General features: G+C 44.1%; 1 long non-coding RNA gene across 1 annotated transcript in view; it reads right to left on the bottom strand.

Annotated features, from left to right (window-relative positions):
- The window catches only part of LOC142101732 (uncharacterized), a 157,066-nt gene that overhangs the window by 20,131 nt on the left and 119,458 nt on the right, over positions 1-17,477 (bottom strand). Inside the window, exon 3 of the long non-coding RNA XR_012679140.1 lies at positions 16,500-16,572. This is a non-coding gene — a long non-coding RNA (uncharacterized LOC142101732). The remainder of the gene's footprint in view (positions 1-16,499; positions 16,573-17,477) is intronic.

The following is a 17,477-nucleotide window of genomic DNA, read 5'->3' as shown; positions in this document are numbered from 1 at the left end:
CAGATACATAGTGATATATCTGCAGATTATTACATTACTGACCTCTCTAGAGATCTGCAGAACATTGCTCTGTTCCATCTACCCTCTGACAGATACATAGTGATATATTCTACAGACTATTACATTACTGACCTCTCTAGAGATCTGCAGAACATTACTCTGTCCCATCTACCCCCTGACAGATACATAGTGATATATTCTGCAGATTATTACATTACTGACCTCTCTAGAGATCTGCAGAACATTGCTCTGTTCCATCTACCCCCTGACAAATACATAGTGATATATTCAGCAGATTATTACATTACTGACCTCTCTACAGATCTGCAGAACATTGCTCTGTTCCATCTACCCCCTGACAGATACAGTGATATATTCTGCAGATTATTACATTACTGACCTCTTTAGAGATCTGCAGAACATTGCTCTGTTCCATCTACCCCCTGACAGATACATAGTGATATATTCTGCAGATGATTACATTACTGACCTCGCTATAGATCTGCAGAACATTGCTCTGTTCCATCTACCCCGACAGATACACAGTAATATATTCTGCAGATTATTACATTACTGACCTCTCTAGAGATCTGCAGAACATTGCTCTGTTCCATCTACCTCCTGACAGATACATAGTGATATATTCTGCAGATTATTACATTACTGACCTCTCTAGAGATCTGCAGAACATTGCTCTGTTCCATCTACCCCCTGACAGATACATAGTGATATATTCTGCAGATTATTACATTACTGACCTCTCTAGAGATCTGCAGAACATTGCTCTGTTCCATCTACCTCCTGACAGATACATAGTGATATATTCTGCAGACTATTACATAACTGACCTCTCTAGAGATCTGCAGAACATTACACTGTTCCATCTACCTCCTGACAGATACATAGTGATATATTCTGCAGATTATTACATTACTGACCTCTCTACAGATCTGCAGAACATTGCTCTGTTCCATCTACCCCCTGACAGATACAGTGATATATTCTGCAGATTATTACATTGCTGACCTCTCTAGAGATCTGCAGAACATTACTCTGTTCCATCTACCCCCTGACAGATACATAGTGATATATTCTGCAGATTATTACATTGCTGACCTCTCTAGAGATCTGCAGAACATTACTCTGTTCCATCTACCCCCTGACAGATACATAGTGATATATTCTGCACATTATTACATTACTGACCTCTCTAGAGATCTGCAGAACATTGCTCTGTTCCATCTACCCCCTGACAGATACATAGTGATATATTCTGCAGATTATTACATTACTGACCTCTCTAGAGATCTGCAGAACGTTGCTCTGTTCCATCTATCCCCTGACAGATACATAGTGATATATTCTGCAGATTATTACATTACTGACCTCTCTAGAGATCTGCAGAACATTACTCTGTCCCATCTACCCCCTGACAGATACATAGTGATATATTCTGCAGATTATTACATTACTGACCTCTCTAGAGATCTGCAGAACATTACACTGTTCCATCTACCTCCTGACAGATACATAGTGATATATTCTGCTGACTATTACATAACTGACCTCTCTAGAGATCTGCAGAACATTACACTGTTCCATCTACCTCCTGACAGATACATAGTGATATATTCTGCAGATTATTACATTACTGACCTCTCTAGCGATCTGCAGAACACTGCTCTGTTCCATCTACCCCCTGACAGATACATAGTGATATATTCAGCAGATTATTACATTACTGACCTCTCTACAGATCTGCAGAACATTGCTCTGTTCCATCTACCCCCTGACAGATACAGTGATATATTCTGCAGATTATTACATTGCTGACCTCTCTAGAGATCTGCAGAACATTGCTCTGTTCCATCTACCCCGACAGATACATAGTGATATATCTGCAGATTATTACATTACTGACCTCTCTAGAGATCTGCAGAACATTGCTCTGTTCCATCTACCCTCTGACAGATACATAGTGATATATTCTACAGACTATTACATTACTGACCTCTCTAGAGATCTGCAGAACATTACTCTGTCCCATCTACCCCGACAGATACATAGTGATATATTCTGCAGATTATTACATTACTGACCTCTCTAGAGATCTGCAGAACATTACACTGTTCCATCTACCTCCTGACAGATACATAGTGATATATTCTGCAGATTATTACATTACTGACCTCTCTAGCGATCTGCAGAACATTGCTCTGTTACAGCTACCCCTTAACAGATACATAGTGATATATTCTGCAGATTATTACGTTACTGACCTCTCTAAAGATCTGCAGAACATTGCTCTGTCCCATCTACCCCCTGACAGATACATAGTGATATATTCTGCAGATGATTACATTACTGACCTCGCTATAGATCTGCAGAACATTGCTCTGTTCCATCTACCCCGACAGATACACAGTAATATATTCTGCAGATTATTACATTACTGACCTCTCTAGAGATCTGCAGAACATTGCTCTGTTCCATCTACCTCCTGACAGATACATAGTGATATATTCTGCAGATTATTACATTACTGACCTCTCTAGAGATCTGCAGAACATTGCTCTGTTCCATCTACCCTCTGACAGATACATAGTGATATATTCTGCAGATTATTACATTACTGACCTCTCTAGAGATCTGCAGAACATTGCTCTGTTCCATCTACCTCCTGACAGATACATAGTGATATATTCTGCAGATTATTACATTACTGACCTCTCTAGAGATCTGCAGAACATTGCTCTGTTCCATCTACCCCCTGACAGATACATAGTGATATATTCTGCAGATTATTACATTACTGACCTCTCTAGAGATCTGCAGAACATTGCTCTGTTCCATCTACCTCCTGACAGATACATAGTGATATATTCTGCAGACTATTACATAACTGACCTCTCTAGAGATCTGCAGAACATTACACTGTTCCATCTACCTCCTGACAGATACATAGTGATATATTCTGCAGATTATTACATTACTGACCTCTCTACAGATCTGCAGAACATTGCTCTGTTCCATCTACCCCCTGACAGATACAGTGACAGATACAGTGATATATTCTGCAGATTATTACATTGCTGACCTCTCTAGAGATCTGCAGAACATTACTCTGTTCCATCTACCCCCTGACAGATACATAGTGATATATTCTGCAGATTATTACATTGCTGACCTCTCTAGAGATCTGCAGAACATTACTCTGTTCCATCTACCCCCTGACAGATACATAGTGATATATTCTGCACATTATTACATTACTGACCTCTCTAGAGATCTGCAGAACATTGCTCTGTTCCATCTACCCCCTGACAGATACATAGTTATATATTTTGCAGATTATTACATTACTGACCTCTCTAGAGATCTGCAGAACATTGCTCTGTTCCATCTATCCCCTGACAGATACATAGTGATATATTCTGCAGATTATTACATTACTGACCTCTCTAGAGATCTGCAGAACATTACTCTGTCCCATCTACCCCCTGACAGATACATAGTGATATATTCTGCAGATTATTACATTACTGACCTCTCTAGAGATCTGCAGAACATTACACTGTTCCATCTACCTCCTGACAGATACATAGTGATATATTCTGCAGACTATTACATAACTGACCTCTCTAGAGATCTGCAGAACATTACACTGTTCCATCTACCTCCTGACAGATACATAGTGATATATTCTGCAGATTATTACATTACTGACCTCTCTAGCGATCTGCAGAACACTGCTCTGTTCCATCTACCCCCTGACAGATACATAGTGATATATTCAGCAGATTATTACATTACTGACCTCTCTACAGATCTGCAGAACATTGCTCTGTTCCATCTACCCCCTGACAGATACATAGTGATATATTCTGCAGATTATTACATTACTGACCTCTCTAGAGATCTGCAGAACATTGCTCTGTTCCATCTACCCCCTGACAGATACAGTGATATATTCTGCAGATTATTACATTGCTGACCTCTCTAGAGATCTGCAGAACATTACTCTGTTCCATCTACCCCCTGACAGATACATAGTGATGTATTCTGCAGATTATTACATTACTGACCTCTCTAGAGATCTGCAGAACATTGCTCTGTTCCATCTACCCCCTGACAGATACATAGTGATATATTCTGCAGATTGTTACATTACTGACCTCTCTAGAGATCTGCAGAACATTGCTCTGTTCCATCTACCCCCTAACAGATACATAGTGATATATTCTGCATATTATTACATTACTGACCTCTCTAGAGATCTGCAGAACATTGCTCTGTTCCATCTACCCCCTGACAGATACATAGTGATATATTCTGCAGATTATCACATTACTGACCTCCCTAGAGATCTGCAGAACATTGCTCTGTCCCATCTACCCCCTGATAGATACATAGTGATATATTCTGCAGATTATTACATTACTGACCTCTCTAGCGATCTGCAGAACATTACACTGTTCCATCTACCCCCTGACAGATAGAAATAATTCCCCAGTCCTGATGCAGTTTCCTGGAGATCCTGGAATCCATTATAAGAAATGTCTGGTAAAGTTTCAGCCAAGTATCAGTGTCTGAGTTGTCTGTTCCCAGACTCCGGTGTGAGAGGAGCGCTGCGTCCCATGTATCCCAGATCCTCCGCTGCCTCCAGGAGACGGGGTCCAGCTTTACGGTCCCTACTTGTAGTGAGTGCAGGAGATGGGAGGGGGTCAGGTGAGAACACTTCTATATGATGTCATGTAAATTCTGCCCCCCCGCCCAGTGTCTTACTGGCCTGGTGGGGTCCTGGGGAAATACCCAGCAGGCCCCACTGTCCAATGGCCCCGCTCCCCAGAGTGTGATCACCAGGGGCCCCGCGGAGAGGTCAGTGTAGGAGCAGCCTGAGCTGCTGGTAAAGCAGGGGGGTGAGTCAGTATGTATGAGAAATTAATTTGTGTGTTATGTGTGTGTGGGCAATGGGGCTTGTGGCAATGTAATGGGGGTGAGGGCAGGGGGGCTTGTGGTAATATAATGTAGGTGTGAGGTAGGTGGTGGCTGATGTGTGCAATTTTATTTGTGGGGTGATGGTGGGTCAATTTAATTTGATAGTGGGGCCTATTAATTTAAGATGAGGTGGCGGGACCTTTAATGCTGGGGTGATTTGGGGCTATTAATTGAATATGGGGTTAAGCTTGGGCAGGAGGGCTATTTATTAAATGTGATTTATTTAATGCCAGGGATGGTTGTGGGAAATGATTATATTTATTAAACTTAAATGTTATTTATTGCTAGTCCTGTTTGGAGGTAGGGAAATAGGTTTATTTATTAAATTCGGATACTATTAATTTAATGTCGGTGCTGGTTCGAGGGAAATAGATCTATTTATGAAAAGTTAATACTATTATTTTAATGTTGGGGCTGGAGGGAGGCCTAATTATTATTAGACGTGTGTACTATTGATTTAACGCCGGGGCTGGTCGGAGTTTTCTAAATGTCATGTAACCATTTTTTTCCAGATAGGACTCCCAACATTGCAGGATCCAGACCAGCAGCAACTAAGCTAAAGCCACCGGCAGCCACAGGTCAGGAAAGCGACAAGAAAAGGACACACATACTCAGGTACATACAGTAGGCGCACACACATACTGGGCCCCACCTAACATTTAGTTGGCCCGTCTACATGATGTCACTTTCAGGCTTTTTATCCAGGGCCACATTAAGTTCCCAATCTGCCCCCTCCCCTTTTCTATGTAGGTGGGGCCAACCCAAGTCCAAAATTTGCAAAGCACAAGTCACCTGCACCTTTCAAAGTCGCACACGTCATGACGTTGTGATGCTGGCAGCGTACAGGAGCTGCGAGGACCCTGCCCAGCCAACCACAGAGAGGAGATGAAGCAGAGGTAAGTCACATTTACTTTATTTTATTGTAATATTTTTTTTTTCAAGCTTGACAATGTTCCCTTTTTACCAAGGGGGAGGGGGGGGGGGGGTAGCCTGTTCTCGGCATATTATGAATTGGGGGCATTACTGTGTGGCATAATATGATTTGGAGACATTATTTTGTGGCATAATATGATTTGTGGGATAAATTGAACTGGGGCACTACTGTGTGGCATAATATGATTTGGGGGCACTACTGTGTGGCATAATATGATTTGGGGGCACTACTGTGTGGCATAATATGATTTGGGGGCACTACTGTGTGGCATAATATGAACATTTATTTGTTGATTCCATTATTAATATATATATATAATCTCTCTATCTAAATTCATAATTGGCACATCTGGGCTTGTTTAGACTAGCCAACCCCTGATCTGGAGCCAAGGTTGGGTGTGGCACTGTATATTCTCACTAAGGGTAGTGATAGTATGCGGATACACAGGTTATTGTAACTACTCTGAGACAAGGTGCCCTCTGCTTGTATATGTGTTTTGTGTGTCTTTTCAATTTTTGCCTTTCTTTGAAACATTATTTTTTCATATTTGTCTGTTTCATTATAACATCTACACACCTTCCACTACGTATGTAGTGCTTTTAGGGCACTGTCCCTGAAACTCAGGACTTCTGTTCTGCCTGCCGGGAGATATGTCACACTTCTTTAAGCAGGCAGAATGCTGGGACTTGCAGTTCCGCAGCAGCTGTAGAGCCACAGGTTGTCTGCCTCTTTAATAGGCCTTCTATCCTATCAAATCTCTTCTATTTGAATAGGCCTCCACCTAGTGGATCTGGGGAGTTATTAATATTACAGCATAAACCAATTAGCTTCCCCAGTAACAGCGCTACAATGTATCAGTATTCCTATAAACACTGAAGGCCTGATTAATCAAGGCACGCACTCTGAGCGCAACATGCATTTGTTTAAAAGGTGGGTAAATCAGCTCAGCATACTCCCGAATTCAACAAGGAGCGGATCTTAAGATACGTGCGCTGATGCATTTGGGTGTAAGTCTGCTCTGGTCTACTACACAGAACACTGCAGGATACATCCAATACCTATGTGGAATATACAAAAAGAGGGCCCTCTTACCTCTCTGTCTGTATGTATTACCCAGTATTGTCTTATCAATGTGTGTTCCCAATTGTAAAGCGCTACGGAATCTGCTGGCGCTATATAAATAAATGTTGATGATGATGATGATGATGATGAGCCCTGTAGCCGGAGCAATAGAAAAACAAGTCACTTTGAGACACCCAGAGCTTGATTTCAACCTTCTGTGTGCGCTTGAGTTTGGCACAATCTTACTGTACATTAACTACGGCAAACACCCCGTCCCCGCCCCGTTTACTCCACGAAATCGTAGGCTGTAGTAAATGTCCTTTGCGTACAAAGTCAGAGCGGACGTGGCTGCGTTCGCTGGCCTATGTCCTGGTTCTCGGCATGTGTAGTGTGATTTTGCGTATGATACACTCAAAATTGGCAGATACGGGCCTGGATCAATCAGGCCCAGGACATATGAATGTTGTGTTGTTTAGGTTGTTACACTAGTTCAGTGTCACTGTCCAGATGGGGGACAGAGGAATGGGGGGCATTGTGAGGTACACAGGGCTCCCCAACACCTGGAACTATGATGGAACAATCTGTATTGTGTGTAGAGAGAGTAAATGGTAACACAATGATGACAAGTGTCTGTATAGTTGTATAATTCTCCTCAGGCAGCTGAAATATGATGAGCGAGGACCTAGAACTGACCCCACTTTCTGTATGACCCTATAACGCAGCGCTGAGACCAGCGTATGTTTCTCTTTATCCCTCTGTCCAATCACACTGAGATCAGATTGAGTTTCCTTATAAAACCCTTTTACAGCCCCCGTCAGTCTTACGTGCTGCGGGCTGGATTACACAGTGTCAGAGACCCCCCCCTGGAATGTGTAGTGCCCCCCCCCCCATTATACTCCATATATCTGCAAACTCTGATTTATACCTATAAATATCACCCGGGGAGAAGCATTGGGGGGTCCTGTGATTACAATGCAGATTTATTCTCACACAAATAAACCTATTTCTGTAACAATTAGATATGATGAATAATACAGAACCCCCCTGGTGGGTGATTTTTCACAATAGGCGACTCATTAATCCATTCAGAGCTGAAAGGGGGCATTTGTCCCTGATCCCACTCTGGTTAGTAAAGTAGGATGCTGGAGGTATCTGGGGGGATCTTAATTATAATGCAAACTGTACGTCAAACACAAACCTCTTTATTTTACAGTTTGACTGATATCTTGTAGGACATAAATCACTTGCAATTGAAATAACGGAAACATTTCCCCATATTGAAGAAAAAAAGAAATTAAGAAATTGCTGCTTTTACAAATTTACCCCCCCCCCCACATTCATCCTTTACCTGTCCCCCCCCCCCCCCCCCCTCCGTCCTACCTCACTAAGCCGTGTGTGGACAAGTATCCATTAAACATAAAAACTTACAATTCTGTGTACAATTACCCCAACGTTCCCCCTCATCAGTCTGACATCTGTAACCAATCTTCTCTCTCTGTCTCCCTCGTTAAGTGTCTATGGCCACAGCTTACATCCCACCCAGGTCCTGTAATCAATGCCTTGCTCTTTCCCAGCCTACAATAATATGTCCTGACAGCTTGTGGGTAACAAATGTTTGATGGGCGCTGAGAGGGGGGCGCAGGTTGTAGTGTAACCCCTGCTGCCGCTATGTCACCCGGTTATACCTCCTACTGGCTGTAGCTGTAACACTAATTACCATATGTGCATATCTCACATCTTAATTTGCAGTAATTATAATGTCCCTTTTTAAATTTGTCTTTCTCAATTATCCACTGATGTAAGACAATAGATATCTGATAACTGGATACATAGCACAGATTAGGCGGCAGTAATTGTGCTCATTACGCAGTTTTACTGTAGAAGGTTAGTCCTAGCACGTGATGAAGATAGTTTATGCAAACGTTGGCTGATCAGCTATTAGTAAACTACAACTCCCAGGATGCATTGCTGATGAAATACTTCTAGATAAAAAGGCTTTTCCTGTCTATCAGAAATATTTTTGGGTATTAAGATGTCACCTTCTACTATCCATTTCCAAGTTACTGCAATCAGACAATTATTATTATTATTATTATTATTATTATTATTATTATTATTATTATTATCCTTTATTTGCTAGGCTCCACAAGAGCTCCGCAGCGCCGTACAATGCACAAACAATAGACAGTACAGGGTAAAACATTACTGAGCAGTAAATAAAAATACCAACACTTCAGAAGCTCCAAGCAGGCTAATGCAGAAAAGACGGAGCAGAAGAGTAGGTAAGGACACAGGAGGGAAGAGAGCCCTGCTCAAATGAGCTTACATCCTAAGGGAGGGTGAACAAGACTCAGGTACAAAAGGGGCCAGTTGATATAAAGGAGAGAAGAGGGGACGGGAGGAGGGAGGGGAGAGCGAGTTAGGTGGCAGGTTGGTAGGCTTTGAGGAACAGGTGGGTTTTTAGTGCCCGTTTGAAGGAGCACAGAGTAGGAGAGAGACGGATGGAGCGAGGGAGGTTATTCCAGAGAAGGGGGGCTACCCAGGAGAAGTCTTGTAATCAGAGTGGAGGAGAGGCGACGGTCATTGGCCGAGCGCAGGGAGCGGGCAGGAGTGTGAATGGAGAGGAGGTTAGAGATATAAGGGGCAGTAGACTGGGAGAGAGCCTTGTATGTGGTGGTCAGGAGTTTGAAGATGATTCTATAGGGGATGGGGAGCCAGTGTAAGGCGAGGCAGAGAGGGGAAGCAGAGGAGGAGCGGCGAAAGAGGAAGATGAGTCTGGCAGCCGCGTTCAGAACAGAGCGGAGGGGGGCGAGGTGGGAAAGGGGGAGGCCGGTGAGGAGGAGGTTGCAGTAGTCGAGGCGGGAGATAATGAGAGCGTGGATGATAGTTTTGGTGGCATCCTGAGAGAGGAAAGGCCGGATGCGGGCAATGTTGCGAAGTTGAAAGCAACAGGCTTGGGCAAGGGATTGAATTTGGGGGGTAAAGGAGAGAGAGGAGTCGAAAGTAATGCCCAGGCAGCGAAGTTGGGTGACAGAGGAGATGGAGGTGTTGTTGACAGTGATAGAGAGGTCATGGTGGGAGGGGAGCCTGGGGGGAGGAAAGACAATGATTTCAGTTTTAGAGATGTTAATTTTGATAAAGCGCGAGGACATCCAGGAGGAGATGGCCGAGAGGCAGTTGGATACACGAGAGAGAAGGGAGGGGGAGAGATCGGGCGAGGAGAATGGGCGATGGGCAGCCTCGCCGGTTTCCCACAATTGTCATGGTTTTAGCAATGTACAATGTATCCCTCTAGCGGAATATACTCCTTACACAAAATGAGGCTTTAATGAGATAACTCAATCTGATCTCGGTGTGATTGGACAGAGGGATAAAGAGAAACATCCGCTGGTCTCAGCGCTGCGCTATAGGGGTCATACAGAAAGTGGGCTCAGTTCTAGGTCCTCGCTCGTCATATTTCAGTGGCCTGAGTTGAATTATACAACTATACAGACACTTCTCATTACTCTGTTACGTTTAAATTTAAATATTTAGGCAGGTAATGGCTGTTGCCGAAACCCCCTCCCCATTATGCACAATTGTAAATTATTTATTATGCAAGCAAAAGATCACCACATTTTACAGATTACAACAGCTCAGCCTCCCGTTACGACCGCTACAGAAGCCGCTGCCTTGCAGCAAACAGTCCACGGGGACACACAGCGCCGGAGTTGAGAATGGAACCTCCTCTAATTTCTCCTCGCACCTCAAAAATAAGCCGAGATTCATTACCGTAATGGCCGGCAATGTGCGCAGCCAGACATCGCGGTGACGTCCGCCGATACAGTGTGACCACATTGAATCCCCCCATGTATAAGTTTTATATACTTGAAGAAGGGATCTGATATCTATATCTGCTGTACAAATAAAATAAAAGATACAGATAGATAAATGTAGCCGCGTCTCGGACACGATACACTGTAAAGTAATTGGTGTTTCTGATCTCTGGACCATTGTGTTAGAACAATCTCCCCGGAATTCCTGTACTAATTACCTAAAGCCGTTATCACCCGGAGGAAGTTCTGCTAATACAGTTAGATTAATTCTCATGGGCCCTTAATGGCTGATGTCAGACACTGGTACACCGGGACACCGTGTCACAAGTCACCCAGCCGGATGTAATCTCCATCTTATTTGCAAGGGCTTTTTTTTTTAAAAAAAAACCGTTTTATTTGCATTTTCAAATACAAAAACAGAGAAACATTAGAAATTCAATATATATTTTCAAGTAACGGCATATATCGTAGACACAATCACAGAGTGGCTAAGTGGTTAGCACTTCTGCCTTACAGCACTGGGGTCATGAGTTCAATTCCCGACCATGGCCTTATCTGTGTGGAGTTTGTATCTTCTCCCTGTGTTTGCGTGGGTTTCCTCCGGGTGCTCCGGTTTCCTTGCACACTCCAAAAAACATACTAGTAGGTTAATTGGCTGCTAACAAATTGACCCTAGTCTGTGTGTCTGTCTGTGTCTGTGTGTGTGTGTGTATGTTAGGGAATATAGACTGTAAGCTCCAATGGAGCAGGGACTGATGTGAGTAAGTTCTCTGTACAGAGCTGCGGAATTAGTGGCGCTATATAATAAATGGTGATGATGATGATATATATGTGCATATATATATATGATATATAATTACTTGATAGCTTATTTGTACACTGACATTTAAAGTTGATATTTGTGTGCTACATGAAAAAACAGTCAGTATTTAACTTATGTGCAAAACAGAATACTAATTTGCACTCCTTGCATTGTAACATGGTTTTGTCCAGGAGACTGAAATAAGAAGTTTCTTAAGTTAAAATCCTTAATGAATCAGCCCCAGGAGATTAAGTTGAAATGTATATGCCTTCGTTAAGTGAATATCTACTTTTTAACCAACATAACGTAATTTAGCATAATCAGAATCAAACTTAAAGAATCAGGTAAACGTTATTTGTTCTTCTACAATAATTGTATTGCATTTTACATACTACAAACATTTATTTTAACGTTTCATATTTTCTATCCCATACCATGGGCTTGAAATTAAAAATTGGATAATGGGTGTTAGACAATAAGTAATGGGCATTAAATATTGGATATTGGCGGAGGGGGAGGAGGAGTGAAAGAAGGGAGATGAAGAGATATTGTCACATAACTCAATTTACCTAAAACCATTAATCATCTGAACCCAGACGCCTATATAATAACCATTTAGTAGATTCAAACACTCAAAGAATGTCATCTTGTTGGGATTTTGGTAACGACCCCACATAAGAACCCCACTTAGAATAGAACTTAAGCACTCCTTTTATAATGTCTGGAAAATCTGCGCGACGATCAAAAAAGAGGAGTTCTAACAATTCCAATTGTACATCTTTTAAAAATAGAGAAGTGGACGTCACTGTCAAAACTACTGTTAAAATTGGAATAATATTGAAAGAAGGTCAGCTACCTTTCCAACTGTCAAAGTTACAAAATAGCAATGGGATGGGATCTCTGCAAAACGGGATTTTAAAAACAGAAATCAGAAAAGTCAATATTTTGTTCCAAAAGCGGCATATTTTCTTGCATTCCCAAAAATTATGGTAAAATGTAGCCGGACCTTGCTTACATTTTGGGCTTAAACCTTTCTTCTAATATAAAATATTTTCTTTGTGATTGTGATATATATATAAGCTCTGTGCAACACTTTGATATGTACTTCTTGTAATTTCGCTGAAGTTAAGCATTTTAAGCAATTTTATGTTTTTAGATGGGCTTTAATTCATTCATTCAGTTTACCATAATTAGTTAAATGTTATTGAATGTTAATATTTACAACATCGGCCACTCAGGGCGGCTCACTTGCTTAGTAACTTGGATACATATAAACAATATTTAGATTTTAGGACCTGTGTCTTTGTGGTAATATCAGCCACACGTCCAGTGTTACCATTAGCAGCACTCCCGCACATTACCAGACGGTTTCATAGCCTGTTAGGACCTCGTCCAATAATCAGAAATCACAATCTGTCCTTGATCTTAATCCAAATCTCGTCACGGCTAATGAACCACCTGACAATTTCCGCCTGAAAGGACGTAACGCTACGGACAGCAGAAGTTTAAATATCCCATTAATTGTGGCAATTACTGGATATTTCCCCAGCGGCGATCTCCACGGGGCTGGCGGACATAATCTTTGGGAATACATCAAATTTACAGTTCATTTTTACCCCTCCTGGGAGAGATGTACAACGGGCTGTAGTGCGGGCTGAACATAACGTTACGGGTAATTACACTGGAACAGCAGTAGTCGGGTTTTCATGAACGGAGAGAAGATAAGTGTTAAACCTGGTTAATAAACAACACAAAAGGACATTAATATAGATGAATAAACTCCCCTCAATGTCTCTATAAACACTGCTGAGTACTTATAAGTCTTATACTGCAAAAGTAAATGACTATGTGTTCTAGGCCCTGATCCAGGCCCACTGATCATTCTTGTTATTACTGTTTTTGATTTGTAAAGCGCCAGAGATGGGCGGTGGGAAACACATTAAATATACAAGGTAAGAACAAGGGCAGAGCTGAGACAAGAGGAACGAGTGCGGCTCAGAGGGTAAGGGTGCGTTAGCAGCATGGGTGATATGGGTGACAGTAGGGTAGGCTCTAGGAAAGAGATGGGTGTGGCACAGAGAGTCTGATTGGGTGTTGTAAAGATAATGGGCGTGGTATCGAGACTCTAACTGTGGTAAGGAGAGTCTGATTTGGTGTAGTGTAGAGAGTCCAATTGGGCGTGGTACACAGAGTCCGATCGGGCGTGGTGTGGAAAGTCTGATTGGGTTTGCACGAAAGTCTGATTCGGCGTGGTTCCGAGACTTTGATAGGATGTAGCAAGAAGAGTCTGATTGGGTGTTGTACAGAGTGACTGATTGGGCGTTGTATGGAGAATCTGATTGGGTGTAGTATGGAGAATCTGATTGGGTGTAGTATGGAGAGTCTGATTGGTCGTGGTAAGGAGAGTCTGACTCGGTGTAGTACGGAGAGTCTGATTGGTCGTGGTAAGGAGAGTCTGACTCGGTGTAGTACGGAGAGTCTGATTGGGCCTGGTAAGGAGAGTCTGATTGGGTGTAGTATGGAGAGTCTGATTGGGCGTGGTAAGGAGAGTCTGATTGGGTGTAGTATGGAGAATCTGATTGGGTGTAGTATGGAGAGTCTGATTGGGCGTGGTAAGGAGAGTCTGATTGGGTGTAGTATGGAGAGTCTGATTGGACGTGGTAAGGAGAGTCTGATTGGGTGTAGTACAGAGAGTCTGTTTAAACGTGGTAAGGAGAGTCTGATTGGGTGTAGTATGGAGAGTCGGATTGGACGTGGTAAGGAGAGTCTGATTGGGTGTAGTATGGAGAGTGTGATTGGGTGTAGTATGGAGAGTCTGATTCGGCCTGACACAGAGAATCTGATTGAGCGTGATACATAATTCTACAAGTCGGTAGCGGCACGGGAGAAGTATTTTAGGCGTGAGTGAGAGGTGGTTACCAGAGACGAGGTAAGATGCAGGACAGAGGTAAGTATAAGGGGGCAGGAGAGGAAATAAGAAATGTATGAAGGGATTGGTGCAGTTGTGGCCTTTGGGATGAGGGTGACTAATCTGATCTAGAGCCCAAAGGATATGGGGAGCCGGTGTAGGGATCTGCAGAGCGATGCAGCATATGGGGAGCAGGTGTAGGGATCTGCAGAGCGATGCAGCATATGGGGAGCCGGTGTAGGGATCTGCAGAGCGATGCAACAGATGTGGAGCCGGTGTAGGGATCTGCAGAGCGATGCAGCAGATGTGGAGCCGGTGTAGGGATCTGCAGAGCGATGCAGCAGATGTGGAGCTGGTGTAGGGATCTGCAGAGCGATGCAGCAGATGTGGAGCCGGTGTAGGGATCTGCAGAGCGATGCAGCATATGTGGAGCTGGTGTAGGGATCTGCAGAGCGATGCAGCAGATGGGGAGCCGGTGTAGGGATCTGCAGAGTGATGCAGCATATGGGGAGCCGGTGTAGGGATCTGCAGAGCAATGCAGCAGATGTGGAGCCGGTGTAGGGATCTGCAGAGCGATGCAGCAGATGTGGAGCCGGTGTAGGGATCTGCAGAGCGATGCAGCAGATGTGGAGCTGGTGTAGGGATCTGCAGAGCGATGCAGCAGATGTGGAGCCGGTGTAGGGATCTGCAGAGCGATGCAGCATATGTGGAGCTGGTGTAGGGATCTGCAGAGCGATGCAGCAGATGGGGAGCCGGTGTAGGGATCTGCAGAGCGATGCAGCAGATGGGGAGCCGGTGTAGGGATCTGCAGAGCGATGCAGCATATGGGGAGCCGGTGTAGAGATCTGCAGAGCGATGCAGCACATGTGGAGCCGGTGTAGGGATCTGCAGAGCGATGCAGCATATGGGGAGCCGGTGTAGGGATCTGCAGAGCGATGCAGCAGATGTGGAGCCGGTGTAGGGATCTGCAGAGCGATGCAGCAGATGTGGAGCCGGTGTAGGGATCTGCAGAGCGATGCAGCATATGGGGAGCTGGTGTAGGGATCTGCAGAGCGATGCAGCAGATGGGGAGCCGGTGTAGAGATCTGCAGAGCGATGCAGCATATGGGGAGCCGGTGTAGGGATCTGCAGAGCGATGCAGCAGATGTGGAGCGGCGGCAGTGTATGGATGTTTTGAAGCAGCGATATGTGGGTGAGGGGAATGTCAGATAGCAGGAGGGTGCAGTAGTCGAGGCAGGAGAGGATGAGAGAGAGAATCTCCCCCGTGATGGAGGACGCACAGACTTCCGTTATGTACCTCACCACGGCCTAGTACCTGACTGGTTTCAGGAGATAACAGTGTTGTTCCTCTATGACATGATTGGGAAGGGGAGGCTCATCCTGGTGTAGGCTGCTGGACGCGAGCACATACTGTTACCTCTGTGGCTGGAGTATGAATTCACACACAGCTCACAGTCTGATACTTCTATAGCTACAGGAGAGGGCAAATGTGATACCTCTATGAACTGGAGGGTGGACACATCCTGGTATAAACCTACAATGCTGTACAAGCCACTACCATTTGTTAAACATCTAAAATTTGTTTTAAATCTAAATATGTTCTTCGTGTGATTAAGTGACCACTAACAATAGTTATCAAAGTTTCCACACAAAGGAAAGAAAAAAGTAAAAGTAAGACACATGTCTCACCAGCAGGTGGCAGTCATCACCCTGCCCAAATCCCAGAGCACAGAGGCACCATCCACACCAGGGAACATCCCATATCTGTCCTATCGGCTTCCCTGTGTGCAAACCAAACCTCTGCCAGTCCCTGCAGCAGATTACACAGCTATCACGTCCCCACCAGCTGCAGAAAGCCGATAATCCCCCACCCACTTTAAGCCAGAGATCTAGAGGGCAGATGCCACCCACAAAACAGGCTTAGGATCTAATGGCTAAATACAGCCCCCTCCATCCCACAAGCCCCCGCTGGTTACATACCTCCTGTGAACATCCGCTTCTTTCTGTCATAGAAGCTGGTGAAGGAGGAATACACCACAGGGATGATGGGAACCTGGAACCAGGAGAGACATCTTGTTACAATGTAACACACCAGGAGAGACATCTTGTTACAATGTAACACACCAGGAGGACTTAAAGGGACAGAGATCTCCAACACTCTGGTTGCTGAAGTGTACCCCGGATAGGGGGCTGTATGTACTAGATACAGTTTTATTTATTCTTCTGTACAGGAAATGAGCAAACTCAGGTGCGGTGTCAGCTGTTTACCTGTAATCAGTCATGTTCCTTCCTCCTATGACATCACACATATACCTTCCCACTAGGCCACTCCCACCCAATATCTTAATCCCTCCTCCTATGACATCACACATATACCTTCCTACTAGGCCACACCCACTCAATATCCTATCCCTCCTCCTATGACATCACATATACCTTCGCACTAGGCCACAGCCACCCAATATCCTATCCCTCCTCCTATAACATCACATATACCTTCGCACTAGGCCACAGCCACCCAATAGCCTATCCCTCCTCCTATGACATCACACATATACCTTCCCACTAGGCCACACCCACCCAATATCCTTTCCCTCCTCCTATGACTTCCCACATATACCTTCCCACTAGGCCACACCCACCCATTATCCTTTCCCTCCTCCTATGACATCACACATATACCTTACCACTAGGCCACACACCCAATATCCTATCCCTCCTCCTATGACATCCCACATATACCTTACCATTAGGCCACACCCACCCAATAGCCTATCCCTCCTCCTATGACATCACACATATACCTTACCACTAGGCCACACCCACCCAAAAGCCTATCCCTCCTCCTATGACATCACACATATACCTTCCTACTAGGCCACGCCCACAAAATATTGCACCGTCAGGATTATCATACCTCAATCACACTAACAGGAGAATTCAGGAGAGAGAAAAGGT

The sequence above is a fragment of the Mixophyes fleayi genome, chromosome 9 (assembly GCF_038048845.1).
Source record: "Mixophyes fleayi isolate aMixFle1 chromosome 9, aMixFle1.hap1, whole genome shotgun sequence".
Classification (NCBI taxonomy): domain Eukaryota; kingdom Metazoa; phylum Chordata; class Amphibia; order Anura; family Limnodynastidae; genus Mixophyes; species Mixophyes fleayi.
Note: the sequence above shows the minus strand (reverse complement) of the source record. Positions and strands in the feature narration are given on the sequence as shown.